The sequence below is a fragment of the Heptranchias perlo genome, chromosome 22 (genome assembly GCF_035084215.1).
Source record: "Heptranchias perlo isolate sHepPer1 chromosome 22, sHepPer1.hap1, whole genome shotgun sequence".
NCBI classification, from domain to species: Eukaryota; Metazoa; Chordata; class Chondrichthyes; order Hexanchiformes; family Hexanchidae; genus Heptranchias; species Heptranchias perlo.
In genome coordinates, this window is record NC_090346.1 from 28930733 (window position 1) to 28946290 (window position 15558).

The 15558-nt window shown below is 42.2% G+C and overlaps 1 pseudogene; it reads left to right on the forward strand.

Annotated features, from left to right (window-relative positions):
- The window catches only part of LOC137340534 (putative nuclease HARBI1), a 34059-nt pseudogene extending 20011 nt beyond the window's left edge, over positions 1-14048 (forward strand).
- Positions 14049-15558: the final 1510 nt, after the last annotated feature.

Below are 15558 nucleotides of genomic sequence, written 5' to 3' on the forward strand. Positions count from 1 at the left end.
TTCTTTTTTATTCGTTCATGGGATGTGGGCATCGCTGGCAAGGCCAGCATTTATTGCCCATCCCTAATTGCCCTTGAGAAGGTGGTGGTGAGCCGCCTTCTTGAACCACTGCAGTCCGTGTGGTGAAGGTTCTCCCACAGTGCTGTTAGGCAGGGAATTCCAGGATTTTGATGATGAAGGAACGGTGATATATTTCCAAGTCAGGATGGTCTGTGACTTGGAGGAGAATATGCAGGTGGTGTTGTTCCCAAGTGCCTGCTGCCCTTGTCCTTCTAGGTGGTAGAGGTCGCGGGTCTGGGAGGTGCTGTCGAAAAAGCCTTGGCGAGTTGCTGCAGTGCATCCTGTGCATGGTACACACTGCAGCCACAGTGCGCTGGTGGTGAAGGGAGTGAATGTTTAGGGTGGTGGATGAGGTGCCAATCCAGCGAGCTGCTTTGTCCTGGATGATATCGAGCTTCTTGAGTGTTATTGGAACTGCACTCATCCAGGCAAGTGGAGAGTATTCCATCACACTCCTGACTTGTGCCTTGTAGATGGTGGAAAGGCTTTGGGGAGTCAGGAGGTGAGTCACTCGCCACAGAATACCCAGCCTCTGACCTGCTCTTGTAGCCATGTGGCTGGTCCAGTTAAGTTTCTGGTCAATGGTAACCCCCAGGATGTTGATGGTGGGGGATATGGCGATGGTAATGCCGTTGAATGTCAAGGGGAGGTGGTTAGACTCTCTCTTGTTGGAGATGGTCATTGCCTGGCACTTGTCTGGCGTGAATGTTACTTGTCACTTATCAGCCCAAGCCTGGATGTTGTCCAGGTCTTGCTGCATGCGGGCACGGACTGCTTCATTATCTGAGGGGTTGCGAATGGAACTGAACACTGTGCAGTCATCAGCGAACATCCCCATTTCTGACCTTATGATAACAGCAATTCGCAGGTGCCGCATTGAGGAGCTATACCTACACATTTATGATCCTTCCCAGGAAATCCTGCTTTGACCCAGCCTCTGCATTCCTAGCACAGGAAGCGAATAATACTGGGAGTACGATAGCACTATGTAAAGGAGGATACAGCAGAAAACCCAGGGAAGTCCTCTCAGTTCATTAACAGCACATAATGCACCAGGACAAATCCACTAGCATCACCAGTGCGCCAAGAGCAGAATTTCAACCCTGCTGTGCCTTGTTGTATTATCTGTAGATGAGGACTCATCTGCATCTACCAAATCTATTTGTCTCTGGTATACTTAGTGTATCTGCATGATTTTTCTGACTTTTCTTGCCTTAACAGTAAAGCTGTCACATTAATTGGATTTACATCTTTAATTTATTTAAATTTTCTAGGTTGAATAATTATTATAAATTTCCATTTCAATCATTGTTATACTCCTATTTTGCAATGTCATAGTGTTCCAGCACCTGGAGAAATAACATATGTTCAGGAAAAAAGACTTGGGTTTCGAACTCAAAATCGACAATTTTCAATTGTGCAATATATTCTGTTAACTGATCAAAAAAGGATTTGATTACCAAGTGCTGACACAGACAAATTACAAACTAGGGATCTCGTGGAATGCAGTTTTTTTTTAGTGGAGGAGTTATATGTCAAATTTGATTATTGGTTGAACAATTAAGCTTTAATCATTTCACCAGATTTGTTGCACAATATTTTTTAATTTTCTGACCATATGCAACCGACCCTTCAGGGATACTTAATTGTCAAATCATGAGAGAAAAATTAATCAATTCTGGGGAGACTTAGAGATTTTTACATGTGTAATGGAATACCTTTACAGCCTAAAATTAATTATAGGCTAATGAAAAATTGTCCTTTTTCAGCCACCTTACATGTATTCATAAGCTTTTACTGTCTGAAAGTTATAACATTCAATCAAGTTAAACTTAGCACAGATTGCACAATACTGATATATTTCTTACATTTGCTATATAGTAAATGTAGCTGATTATTTAATGTTTACAAGTGTCTGACATTAAGGACCCAAAAAACCATGGGCCCAACATCCAGGTGTAAGTCCCCGAAACACCTGCCCATGACCTTCAGCACTGACCCTGCCAAAGCTCACGGAATCAGGGGCGGTCACATGATTTAAATAAATCAAGCAAGCACCTGCATTTTGGGTGCCTGCCTGCCCAGTGAGGGGGAAAAATGCAGCAAGCCATTTGTTCGGTCGGTATGCCAACAAGCCAGGAGCATGAGAACTCTCAGCCTGGGAGCACCCTACCTCCTCCTGTGCCACTGGTCTTGTTTGGGGCAGGCGGAGGCTGCACCCCTAACAAGGCCTTGTGAACACTGCAAGAGTTAAAGTGGAAATGCGGCAGAAGGGCCATGAATTTTTGGCCCCTTAAATTCAAGAGAAAAACCCTTATATAGCACCTCTAACATCCTCAGGATGCCCCAACATGCTTCACAGCCAATGAAGTACTTTGGATGCACTGTTGTAATGTTGGGAAATGTGGCAGCCAATTTGTGGGCAGCAAGGTTCCACAAACAGCAATGAGATAAATGCCAGAAATCTGTTTTAGTGGTGTTGGTTAGCCGGGCCAACTCTCCTGCTTTTCATCAAATAGTGCCATGGGATCTTCTATATCCATCTGAGAGAGCAGATGGGGCCTTAGTTTAATGTCTTATCCAAAGGATAGCACCTGCAATATTGAAGCACTCCGTTAGTGCTACACCCAGGATTATGTGCTCAAAAGTCTTGAATAGGGCTTGAATCCACAACCCTTTAACTCAGAGGTAAGAGTGCTATTACTGAGCCAAGACTGACACTCCCTATCAGCATTGTCAGGCTTGGTACGTGATTGACACTTCAAATAAGGCCATCCCTTAATTTTACTTTATTTCAGTTCACCAAGGCCAGCAGGATAGAAAGTTGTAATTTGTTCAAGAAATAAGCTTAGGGTTGCAAACAAACACCAACCAAAAACCCTCTGGCACTAAACTTCCATGCTACCAATTGTCCGATGTTGCACTGCTGAACCTGGTTTTCTGGCGTTGACCCTGCCATAAATCCTGGTGTCACCTCATTTGCATACCCATTGGAATAGGCTGCGCACAGCTCCCATATAATGTCTGAGTGCTGGGGAGCCTTTAAAGCGCAGCCTTTAAAAAGCCTAGAGTAGTTTAAGATTTCAGCAGCAGGCTGGGGGTGCAGCAAGTATTTTTGCAAAACTGAGTTGAGCGTCAGGCAGCTGTAATAGATGGCTCATGTGATATTTCCTGGCACTTTTGAAGAATATTTTTAACTGAACAAACAGGAAGAGGCACCTAAAGAAAGGAGGATTGGAAAGTGGCAGAAGAAAAGAGAAATTTTAATGAGGCTGACCTCCAGGCACTCCTGGATGAAAAGTAACAAAGGAGAAAAAGACAGCTTTGATCCTTCAGGAGGAAAACTCAGAAAAGCATCTCATGTGCCAAAAGGTAGCAGTGAGTGCTTCCTCTCCCCCACAAACTACAGACCAGTTCTGAGAAAAGTTCAACGACCTTGCTAGGCAAGGCAAGGTAACACACTGACCACACTGTATTTTCTTTATCAGTCACCATGGATACCAGCATACTGTTCAATAGCTGCGCAAGTCCTTCACACCAACCTGTGGTTAGGGGGTTTACTAACTTTGTTTTTTACACTATGTATTGCCAACTCCCCCAGGAGGAATTACATGCATGCAGAATCTTCAAACCCTTCCTCCACTGTAACAAGGTGCTACCAGCAGGTTAATTACAACAGCTGTCTGATTTCACCTAGGAGACATCCTTCACATGTTAACCTTACCGTAATTAAAATAATGTTGTTAGATGAGAAATTTTCACACAATGCCCTTGAAAGGCAGATGAGGACATTCCAGATATTAGAGAGCTGACACCCTATGAGGAGCAAGCAATAGATCTCGTGGGGAGGCGCTCCTCTTTATCCACGGCAGACCAAGATGATGATAATAATAATGATGACAATAACAACAACTTGCATTCATATAGACAATTTATACAGACAAACGCCATGGCATTCCTGTGAAGCAACAGACAGCTAGAAACTTCCTCACCCTTCATTGCCTCCTTCATCTCAAAGTGTTATGCTTATCCATTCTTAATTTATGTCCCCCTTTCCTCCAGGTCCATCGCAGCAAAAGATGTTAATTGTATCATGTGATTTATATCAATTGGTGTTAATTGTATTCAGGTGGTTTATTGCCAATTGGGGACTCTCGTATCATTTTTATATGAGAGCTTATCTAGGGTGTGGGGTGTGTGTAAGGGGGAATATCTGTGAATAAAGGCTTGGAAGCAACTGAAGACCAGGCTCTAGTATCCTATCCTTCACCACTTGGCTATCCAATTTATAATAAAGGGATGAGGGGCAATGGAAGATGAAAAGGAACAAGATGATGATAATGAGGAGGAGGAGGATGATGAGGAAGAGGAAATACATCGAAGCTACAAAATGCAAACAGGCCATTTGGTCCAACGAGTCTATGTCAGCGTTGACCCTCCACGCAAACAAATAATTCTACATGCCCTGTTCCCAAATCTCTTTACCCCCTTTCTCTCCTACCACCTATCCAATCTAATCTTGAATGTTGACCTAGTTTCTGCCTCATCCACTAACCCTGGAAGTGAATTCTACAACCGGGGAAACAGTCTGCTTCTATCTACCCTGTTGCATCCTTTTATATTTGTAAGCATTCCCATCATATTGCCCTGTGATCTGCATGGTTCTAATGAAAAAACCCCGATTTTGTTTTGTCTGTCTTCATATTTGTATTTCCTCGTATCAGACAGCAATCTAGTGAATCTGCATTGTACTCTCTCTAAAGCTTCAATATCTTTAACAAGTTCAACCTCTCCTATGGCAGTTAACATGGGGAGTCAAGACCAGTAGCTGAATTCATGTCAAGCAGAGGTGGGAGGAAGAATAAGTTGGGCCAGATGGGGTAGAAGGGAAAGGAATGGGGTGGGCAAGAGAAGGGGAATGTGGAGAGGGAAGGAGAGAGGCAGGGAGGAGGAGAGGGAAGAGAGGAAGGGACAGAGAGATGAGGTGCTGGAGAAAAGGGAGAGAGTAAGAGGAGAGGAGGGGGACAGGACAGTTGGTGGAAAGAGGAGACAAAGGGAGGAGATGAGATGGGGAAGAGGAGTTAGTGGAGGAGACAGGGCAGAAAGGAAGAGGAAAGGGTCAGGCAGGCGGAGAAAAGGAAGATGAAGGAGGTGGATAGGAGAGGGAAGGGAGAGAGGGTAGGGTGAAAAAATGGAGATGGGGTATTGGGGAGATGGACAGGGGACAAGAAGAGAGGGAAAGAGGGAAGAGGGGGAGGGGAGAAAGAAAGAAAAAAGGACAGGGAGGAGGAAGGAGCGCAGGGTGTTTGGATGATTAATGGAGAGGACAGGAACAGATTCCCAAGGTCAGTTTTCTTTGTGGAGGGGGTACAATTTCTCTGTGGGGGGGAGGGGCGGTGCTGGCGCAAATTACTGCTCATTGAAGGGGGAATGTAAAGATCAATGGGTATCGGTAATCAGGGGTCAGAATTCTGCTCAGTGTGAACTGAGGTAATTTGAGGTACAGGAGGGCACCGTAAAGGCATTCACTGGAGGTGCTTGGTGGGTGGGAAGGGTGGGTAATGGCGATAGGGGCAGCTAAAAATTGGGCATAATCCTGCTATGTAAGGGGGACCTGATTGACAATAAATTGAAACTATTGCAGCAATGTTCAGATGTTGGAGTGTTTTTAAGGTCAATATTGAGCCAAAATACTGAGGTAATTCTGCTACTTTATAAATCATAGGTGCGACCGCACTTAGAATACCATGTACAGTTCTGGTCACCATAGTACACAAAGAATGTTGCAGCTATTGAAATGATACAGAAGAGGAAATCCAGAATGGTTGAGGGGGTGGAGGGATTGGATTATGAGGAGCGATTATGTAAATTGGGCATGTTCCCACTGGAATAGAAAAGGTTGAGAGGTGATATGATTGCTGTTTTTAGGATTCTAAATGGACTAGATAATGTAGACCATGACAAGCTGTTTCACCTTGTCTGGAACAGTAGAACCAAAGGACATGGCCTGCGCTTGAAGGGGGGTAAATTCAAAACTAATCTGCGGAAACAATATTTCAGTGAGTGAGTGGTAAATCTATGGAACAGGCTCCCTAGGGAGACAATGGAAGCAGATAGTACTGATTCATTCAAATGCAAATTGGATGCCAGTACAGAAGGAGGCCATTCAGCCCTTTGTGTCTGTGCCAGCTATTTGAAAGAGCAATAAGAGATAGATCATAGAATCATAGAATGGTTACAGCACAGGAGGAGACCACTCGGCTCATCGAGCCCATGCCAGCTCTTTGTAAGAGCAATCCAGTTAGTCCCAATCCCCTGCTCTTTGCCCGTAGCCCTGCAAATTTTTTCCCTTCAAGTATATATCCAATTCCTTTTTGAAAGCCGCAATTGAATCTGCTTCCATCACCCTTTCAGGCAGCTCATTCTAGATCATAACTACTCGCTGCGTAAAAAAGATCTTCCTCATGTCGCCTTTGGTTCTTTTGCCAATCACCTTAAATCTGTGTCCATTGGTTCTTAAACCTTCCGCCAATGGGAACAGTTTCTCTTTATTTACTATATCTAAACCCTTCGTGATTTTGAACACTTCTATCAAATCTCCTCTCAACCTTCTCTGCTCTATGGAGAACAACCCCAGCTTCTCCAGTCTATCCATGTAACTGAAGTCCCTCATCCCTGGAACCATTCTAGTAAATCTTTTCTGCACCCTCTCTCATGTCTTCATATCCTTCCTAAAGTGTGTGCCCGGAATTGGACACAATACTCCAGTTGTGGCCGAACCAGTGTTTTATAAAGGTTCAACATAACTTTCTTGCTTTTGTACTCTATGCCTCTATTCATAAAGCCCAGGATCCCATATGCTTTTTTAACTGCTTTCTCAACCTGTCCTGCCACCTTCAATGATTTGTGCACATAAACCCCAGGTCTCTCTATTCCTGCACCCCTTTTAGAATTGTGCCCTTTAGTTTATATTGCCTCGTCTCGTTCTTCCTGCCAAAATGTATCACTTCACACTTCTCTGCATTAAATTTCATCTGCCATGTGTCCACCCATTCCACCAGCCTGTCTATGTCCTCTTGAATTCTATTACTATCCTCCTCACTGTTTACTATACTTCCAAGTTTTGTGACATCTGCATATTTTGAAATTGTGCCCTGTACACCCAAGTCCAAGTCATTAATATATATCAAAAAAAGCAGTTGTCCTAGTACCGACCCCTGGGGAACACCACTGTATACCTTCCTCTAGTCTGATAAACAACCATTCACCATTAGTCTCTGTTTCCTGCACTTAGCCAATTTCGTATCCATGCTGCGACTGCCCCTTTTATTCCATGGGCTTCAATTTTGCTGACAAAACTATTATGTGGTACTTTATCAAACACCTTTTGAAAGTCCATATACACAACATCTACCGCATTGCCTTCATCAACCATCTCCATTGCCTCATCAAAAAACTCAATCAAGTTAGTTAAACATGATTTGATTTTAACAAATCCGTGCTGGCTTTCCTTCATTAATCCACACTTGTCCAAGTGAATATTAATTTTGTCCCAGATTATCATTTCTAAAATCTTCCCCACCACTGAGGTTAAACTGATTGGCTTGTAGTTACCGGGTTTATCCTCACACCCTTTTTTGGTTTATTCTTACACCCTTTCTTTCAGGAAATAATATTTTGGGATACAATATTCAAGTAATTTGAGACATGATGTGGTAAGTGTAGCATGCTTGGAAGGCACAGGTGACTTTGGCCCTATGGTTCCCAAAGCTCTCCACCACTGGGATTTCTTTGCCTCAAGTCTGAGTCTGTTGTAGGCTAATTGATAGAGATTAATTGCCTTGATTAGTCAACAACTCCATTATTGTTGCATCATGTGACTACCTGATGTTAGAAGGCGAACTCAGTGGATCTTTTATTTTCGTCTAGCAATTCCTATGTTCCTATGTTCCTAGAATGGCACAAGTCTGCAGGAAATTCTGGGCCATTATAATAGCTGTGGCAGCATCTCTTGAATCAATTTCAAATCATAAATATACCATTGATTAAATCATGTGGATATTGTAATAGAACTTTCTGGCCCATTCAGAGTAAGTGTTTGCTTTATTACAAAAATCTTGTAGTACATAATTTTTAAAGGTCTTCCAGTGTGAAGATCACCTTTGATCATAATTTCTAGCAAAATCATAAAACATGCTCTTTTAGAACACCTCTATGGCTTTGCTAGAAATAAAAAAGCAAAGGAATTCTTCTCACTGTGATTACAATGTTGTTAACACATAAAAATCAGAAGAAATCTTCCATTTGATGATCTCGGATCACTTTCTTCAGCTGTAAAATTAGCCACGGATCATCAAATCCTTATCCCTTCATGACCTTCTTAGAAATGCTAATGTCCCTTGGCATATTGACTAACTGGTATCTAAACACTAATAGGTGGACATTTTTCTGCTTTTGGGGTTATCCAACAGTGGACAAACAATTGACAATCTTCTCATATCTATTGTTTCTCCAGAACTATATAAGGTTAATTGTGTGTGTCCTGTCAGATAGTGAATTTTGTTGAATCTCAAAAGAGTGCAGTTCGGATTGTAGAGACCAAGAGGTGTGTGGTTTGCAGGCAGTTAGTATAAGTTATGAATATTTTATGATGGCAATTTGTTTTACACTGAACTTAAAGAAAACTGGTAAGATCAAGACTGCTTTTGCTCCCAAGGATGGTCACACTGAATGCTTTTTTCTTGGAAGATTTGTGATGTTTTACATAAGTGGCTAATTAGGCCATAACTATGTAGATTGGACAAAGGGTAGATGCTTAATATGATGGTTCAAAGTAAGACTAGGTAAGCTTTTATGTCTTCAGATTTGACTTGTAGGAATTGGTATCGTTCTAAACCCTGATGATTAAGATTACACCTTTCTGGATCGTGTTCATTTTTTTTCGTTGCTTCTAATGACCCAGAGCCATTCAGGAAAACCAAATAGAAACCTGCAAACCAAGGCATCAGCTTTAACCAATACAAAACGATTCCTTCATGATAGCTTTGATTTTATTTTAATATGATAAAAAGTGCAGCTAAGTGTACACAAATCTCTATTAATCCACAGGTATTTTCATTTGCATGTTTGTTTTTTCTGGGGAGGGGATTTGGGGCTTAGTGAAACAAAAAGACTTCAGATTCAGTTCTCTTTTAAGCACCAAAATTCAAATGTGTTCACTTCTCCTACTCTGCCCAGCAATCATCAATCAGGTTATGCCATGTTCTTTTAAAGTGTTGAGGGAGCTACATTACTCATATATTTTGTGATCCACGAATGAGTGCATATGCTTTAATGAGGATGGAAATGAGTAATGTCTGTGTCAGGACAAAGTAGAGATTGTTACATGTGTCCATATTTAGATCTGCATTCTTTCTCTATTTTCTGTCAGAGTGATTCAGTTTTTCTTTATTACACGTAGGTATAGGATCAGTTTTCTATTAATGCATATTTATGCAGATTGTTTTTCAAAGCAATGCTTTGAAACTGTTCTTGCAGCAGTTCTTGTACCAGCATTCTTCATGATTTACCTTAATGCAGGTCACCCTTAAAGGTGCCAAGGAGTTAGGGCAGCTGAACTTTCACTGAAGCTGTCTACCGTTGACTGTACGGACAAAAGTCCTGGTCACTATTTAATTTCACTTACATTCAATGTATGAGATAAAATCATTTTTATTTCATATCAATGCTGTCCACAGAAACATAAATTACAAGAAAATCCAATTTCCTCTGACATTAAAACCTTTATTGAAAAATATGTTGTAAATTGCATGCAGTAATGAACTTGTAAATTGCTGTATGCTTTTACATAATTTTTCATAGATGGTTAGCTGAAGTAATTGATAAGTAAACAAATCAATCTCACATGATGAATATCATGCACTGATATGAATATGTAATTATCTTACAAGCAGTATGAATACCACAGTACTAAAATTTAAATGGATAGCTAGATAGTATTTTTGTCAGTTTTACAGCATTAACACTGTAGTTTTGTTTTCTGATGTGAAGCTCTTGACAAGCACAATAAATGGTTTCTTCATACTCTCTCCCAGATTGTGCTATTTCATGGAGAAGGAAATGTCCATTTTCACAATGACATTTACCTATTCAAAGAATAATACGCTAGTAATGATCTTTAGGGGGAATTGAATCAACAGAATTACACCTCAAATGCTGCTGGATTAACGCTGATATTTTATTATTTAATGGTCATTTTTGCATGCCACTTATTTGCTACAACTTTCAAATATAATATTTTAGCAAAAAAATAGTTTGGTAAAGGAATGCTTCTATTTTAGACTATGAAGCTTAATAATATGAACGTTTTGAGGATTTTTTTATTGTTTATGGGGAATATTTTCCATCACAAGCCTCTCGGTGTCATCAAATCAGCAAAACATTACAGTTGACGCAAAAACATCTTTGTATTGTTTATTAGCATATTCATATAGATTGTTAGTTTTCAGGAGTGGCTTGTAGATAACTTTTGTGACTCTGGTTCCCCTTGTCAAATCACCGAACCTGTATTCAGCATTTCCCCACGTGACAGAGGCAAGACAAAGAAACAAATGGGTCCACTGCTGTGTTGCAGGACACACTGGGTACTATGGCACCACTCAACCAATACATATCGATGGAATGTACATTGATTGATGAGTCGTTTCCTAGGCAAGCTTGTAATGCTGTGTGTTAATATTTTCTATTTAACAAGCAGGTTTTCTTTGAGCCTCTGGAGTACCAATTTTATTAGACTTGGCTAATGGGTTCAATTTTAACTTTTCCCACCCTGCAGGAACAGTTAATTTCCAATTATCAGAAATAAACATGCTTGAGGTTAGTAATGGTGACGTGTTTGTTTTCGATTACTGCTCTATAACCCAAAAAGCACTGGCCAACATCAAAAATTCTGTTAAAAAATCTGATCCGATGATATATCCTGTTGTCAGACTGGTACTGTAAAGGCTGAATTCAAAAAGTCAGGGCTCTTTTGGATACTGTAGCCTCTCCACATTAACAAATAGATATCCGTTTTGCTGCTTCATTTCATAGAGGGCAGAGAACATACAGGCATGACCAGATTGTACATTGGTTTTGGAGAATATTGCTACTTACATCCTGCAATGTCCAAAACCTCAGCAGTAAGAGTTTGAGCCACTGGACCAATCAATGATATTTAATATTTAAGTTTTGACAATACAAATGATAGAAAAAACACTAAAGGATATTTATTTACTTACTGTCAAGGAATATCCTAGGGAATATCCTAGGGAAGGTTCACTTTTTTTTATTCATTCATGGGATGTGGACGTCGCTGACAAGACCAGCATTTATTGCCCATCCCTAATTGCCCTTGAGAAGGTGGTGGTGAGCCGCCTTCTTGAACCGCTGCAATCTGTGTACAAAAATTATGTTAGTAGTATCTGTATCAGGTAATTTGTATATTGCAGATCTTAAAGTCTAAGATTAACTTTAAACTTTCCCATTCTAATTTATTTCATTTTACTCCTCCAGTAGCCATCCCATGCAGCTAGATTTTGATCCATTGCCCTGATCCCACACTCAGTTTTAGATGATGCCCATAAATATTGTTTGATGAGATGGGTGTACTGGATTCAGAGTCTAGTACTTCCTGACTTCAGCAATGGTCCAGCTGTAGGACCATATTGCCCTACCAAGGCCCAATTCTTCAAGACATCTCATGGGATAAATAATAATAGCCTCAAGAAACAGATTTTAATTAGAATACCTAGGTTTGCAGTTGACAAAATGTTGTGTGATAAAACAGAATGGGGTAGATTTTCAACTTACTGCCTTGATGTAAAATTAGCACTGTGGATCGGCTGCCTATTATAGAAACAACCCAGTTTTCACTTCCGTTGAAGACGTCTGATCAGCAACGCCAATTTTATGCCCGAGCAGCAAGTTCAAACTCTACCCCGTTAATGTTTCTGAGGAGGTGGATGTTCTTCAGACATGTATGGATCACATAAAGACCAGGTACATGGATGGCAAATAACATCTCATATGCAGAAATGTAAGATGGTGTGTTAAAAATAGCAAATTTAATTAAACATTTATTGGTGCAGCATCTGAAATAGTGTTGCCAGAAAGAGATTTAGCTGTGATAGTTGCTCAATTGTTGGAAATGTCGACATGTTGTATGACTGTGGTTGGCAAAACAAATGAAACATTGGGGTGCACAAGTAAGTCTAGAAAGCATATATCTAAGGAAACAATACTGACACTTTATCAAGCATTCATGAGACCAATTATCGACATATTGGGATGAAATTCCTTACAATCTTCAGCAGTTACGTTGTTGTAGCGTCTCTGTTGTGCTGAAAAAGATGGAGGAAAATAGCGTTGAGCACATTACGCCACTTACGCACTGTTAGTTCACTAAACATGAAACTCCTCGATCTTTTTCACAGCTTTAATGATCCGCCCATCCCAAACCCCTTAGGATTCATTCACAAAAAAGTGCCACACATGTTGTAGCGCTGCACTTGGGAATTCCCTGTTTTTTTGTCACGATTGCAGTCTGGGTAAGCTAGGCCCATATAAAACAGGTGCAGCTACTCCCTTGGTCACCTGATACAAGCAGAAGTGAGGAGTTTGAGAGCTTTCAAGAGTACACAAACTCTCTTTGCTGATTTTTGGCTTCTGAAATGTTTTTCAACATTTTTTATCCACAGTTTTGCTCACTAAGACTTGCACTTGACACCCGCATGGTACTGCAGTCTCACTCCACCCCGACATTTTTAACCCCCGTAACCCCTCTCTGGCTTCTCATATATTTGGGATGATTTTGGAGCAGGGTTGAGATTCCCCATGGGCATACCTCTCTATACCATCCTTATAGAGGAAGAGGAGGAACAGGAGTACTTGGAGATGAGGAGAATGAGGTAGCATGGCTGAAGACACCAGCGCACTTGGGACTATCCTCAACAGTCTGTCTATAGGCAGCACAGGTCTTTGAAGACCTCTCAGAAGAGCTCTGTGTTCAAAGAGTGCGATTGTCTAAGGCTGTGATTGCACATCTCTTCGATCTTCTTTGTAAAGATCTTCAGCCTCGCTCCACTGTCAGGACAGCTCTGTCTGTCACAATGAAAGTGTCCGCTGCCCTGAATTTTTTGGTATCGGACCTTTTCAAGTTGCCATGGGGGATCTGCACAACATCAGCCAGGGAGTGATAATGACAGCCATTCAACAGGTCACAGACATGCTCTTCAGTAGATCTCCAGAGTTCATCCACTTTGGAGTCAAATCCAGGCAGTCGAGGGATTGAACCTGGGTTTCTATCACATTGCTGATTCCCCAGAGTGTAGGGTGGCACGCACTTGGTACGGAAGGCGCCAAAAGAAGATCCTCTGACATTTGTGAACAGGAAAAGGTTCCATTCACTAAATGTTCAGATTTTCTGTAACGCCAGCCAGAAGACCCTGTATGTGAATGTCAAGCATGCAAACAGCTGCCACGATACTTTTATTCTGAATCACTCAGCACTTCCTGACCTCTTTCATGAGGACAACAATGTCCTAGGACGTCTCTTCAGAGACAGACATACTCCCTATAGCCAGGGCTCATGGCTCCACTAAGGCAACCAAAAAATGCAGGCAGAAAACACATACAACCAGGCCATGCACTGCAAGAGTTGTGGTGGGGAGGACCATAAACTGTTGAAGAGCAGATTTCAGTGCCTGTACAGGTCAGTGGAGTCCTGCAGTAAACAAAGGGTCATGAAGATCATCAAAGCATGCTGCGTTCTGCACAATTTTGCATTGCTGGTAGGCCATCAATTCAGCTTCAATGAAGAGGAGCCAGTGCTGCCCGATGAAAGGGAGCTCCAGGCCCCAGCAATTCGGGAGGACGAACATTCAGAGGGATCATCCTTGGCTGCTACAAGGACCATCCAAAATCGATTGCGCAGGAGGTGTTCGACCTGATTGGCTACAGCGACATACCGCACCCTCACCTCCTTCTGTATCAGTTGCCAAGAAAGTGATCTTCCTTGAAACCACCACCAACCTTAGCACATGACTGAGGAGCAGCCCTCAATGCCCCAACAGGACTGTGTCAATATTCATCACTTGAATATAAATGTTGAATAATCCCCTGCGAATGAAGGAGTAAAGTGGGTGAAAGTTTAAGTGTGTGTGATTATGCTAGGGGCTGCTAGGGTGAGATTCTAGGTGTTGAGGTACTCACCTGTCACTGGCAATCTTCCAGCTGCTTCAACATCACCTGTAGCAATGGGGTCATGTCTGCCTAGGATGTCCATGGCCTTTTGATCACGGGGGTCAAGAGTCTGCAGCTGGGAATGCCCCCCCCCTCCCCCGCCCCGGTGCTCAGCCTCTTCCGGCCATTATGCATCAACTTCTCCTGCAACGAGACAAGTAAATGAGGGTTAGGCTTGCAGCTAAGAAGTGTGTGTTGAGTAATGGAGGAGGTGAGGTGAGAAAGGAGTGGGTTTAAATATGTTTGAGCGGAGGAAAGTGATTTTGGTTTGTGGAAGGCAGTTGCTGTGTGTTAGGGAATGTATTGGCCACAGTGTGGGATAGGGAGCTGTATGTGCCCTTAAGCAGAGTGGATTGTGGAACCTCAGTAATGTGTGTATTGCTTCAGAGTGATTGGTTGAGAGTGTGGTGGTGTGTATTACTTTACAGTGATTGGTTGAGAGTGTGGTGGTGTGTATTACTTTAGAGTGATTGGTTGAGAGTGCGGTGGTGTGTATTACTTCAGAGTGATTGGTTGAGAGTGTGGTGGTGCCCAACCTGGACAATGAAGAAAGAGACAGCTGGCTTTGGGCCTTACCTTGCCTGCCCTGGTCAAACCGTTGAACTTCTTCCACAATATCTGTGCAGTCCTCAGTGTGTGAGAGTCGGCATTGAGTGCATGGGCCAACTCCCTCCAGGCAACAAGGCTGACATTCCTAGATGGCTTGCTGCCTGGCACAATTAGGAGTCTATCCCTCCTGTCGTCCACTTCTTCCAGGAGACTTGCAGGTGTTCTTGAGAAATTTTCACAGCTTTTTAGCAACTTGTCATTCTGTCATGGTGCCCTGTGGGCACAGATTGCTTGGATCTGGTCAAGGTTGTGGCAAGAGGCACTTCAGATGCAGGTGGGAGATGTCCCGAGTGGATAAAATGCAAAGGAGTTGAGAAAAGAATCTCTGCAACCTTTCCTGCTGTTCCCAAGTGCTCCGATGAAAACTGCAGTCCTTACAGAAGCTGCACTGCTTCTGCATTGACGTTTCCTGGAGTCTAGACAGCTCACTGCACCTTTTCAACGCAATTACACTGGAACTTAATGACACTTCATATGCAAGCTAAGTTATCCAGTAAATTTACGTGCAACTCCCCCTGGTGCTGAACGGTGTAAATTTCCAGCACAGCAATGGCACACCGACTGTGCAATGACCATCGAGAAAGTTCGAGGCCATTGTGTCAAATTTTA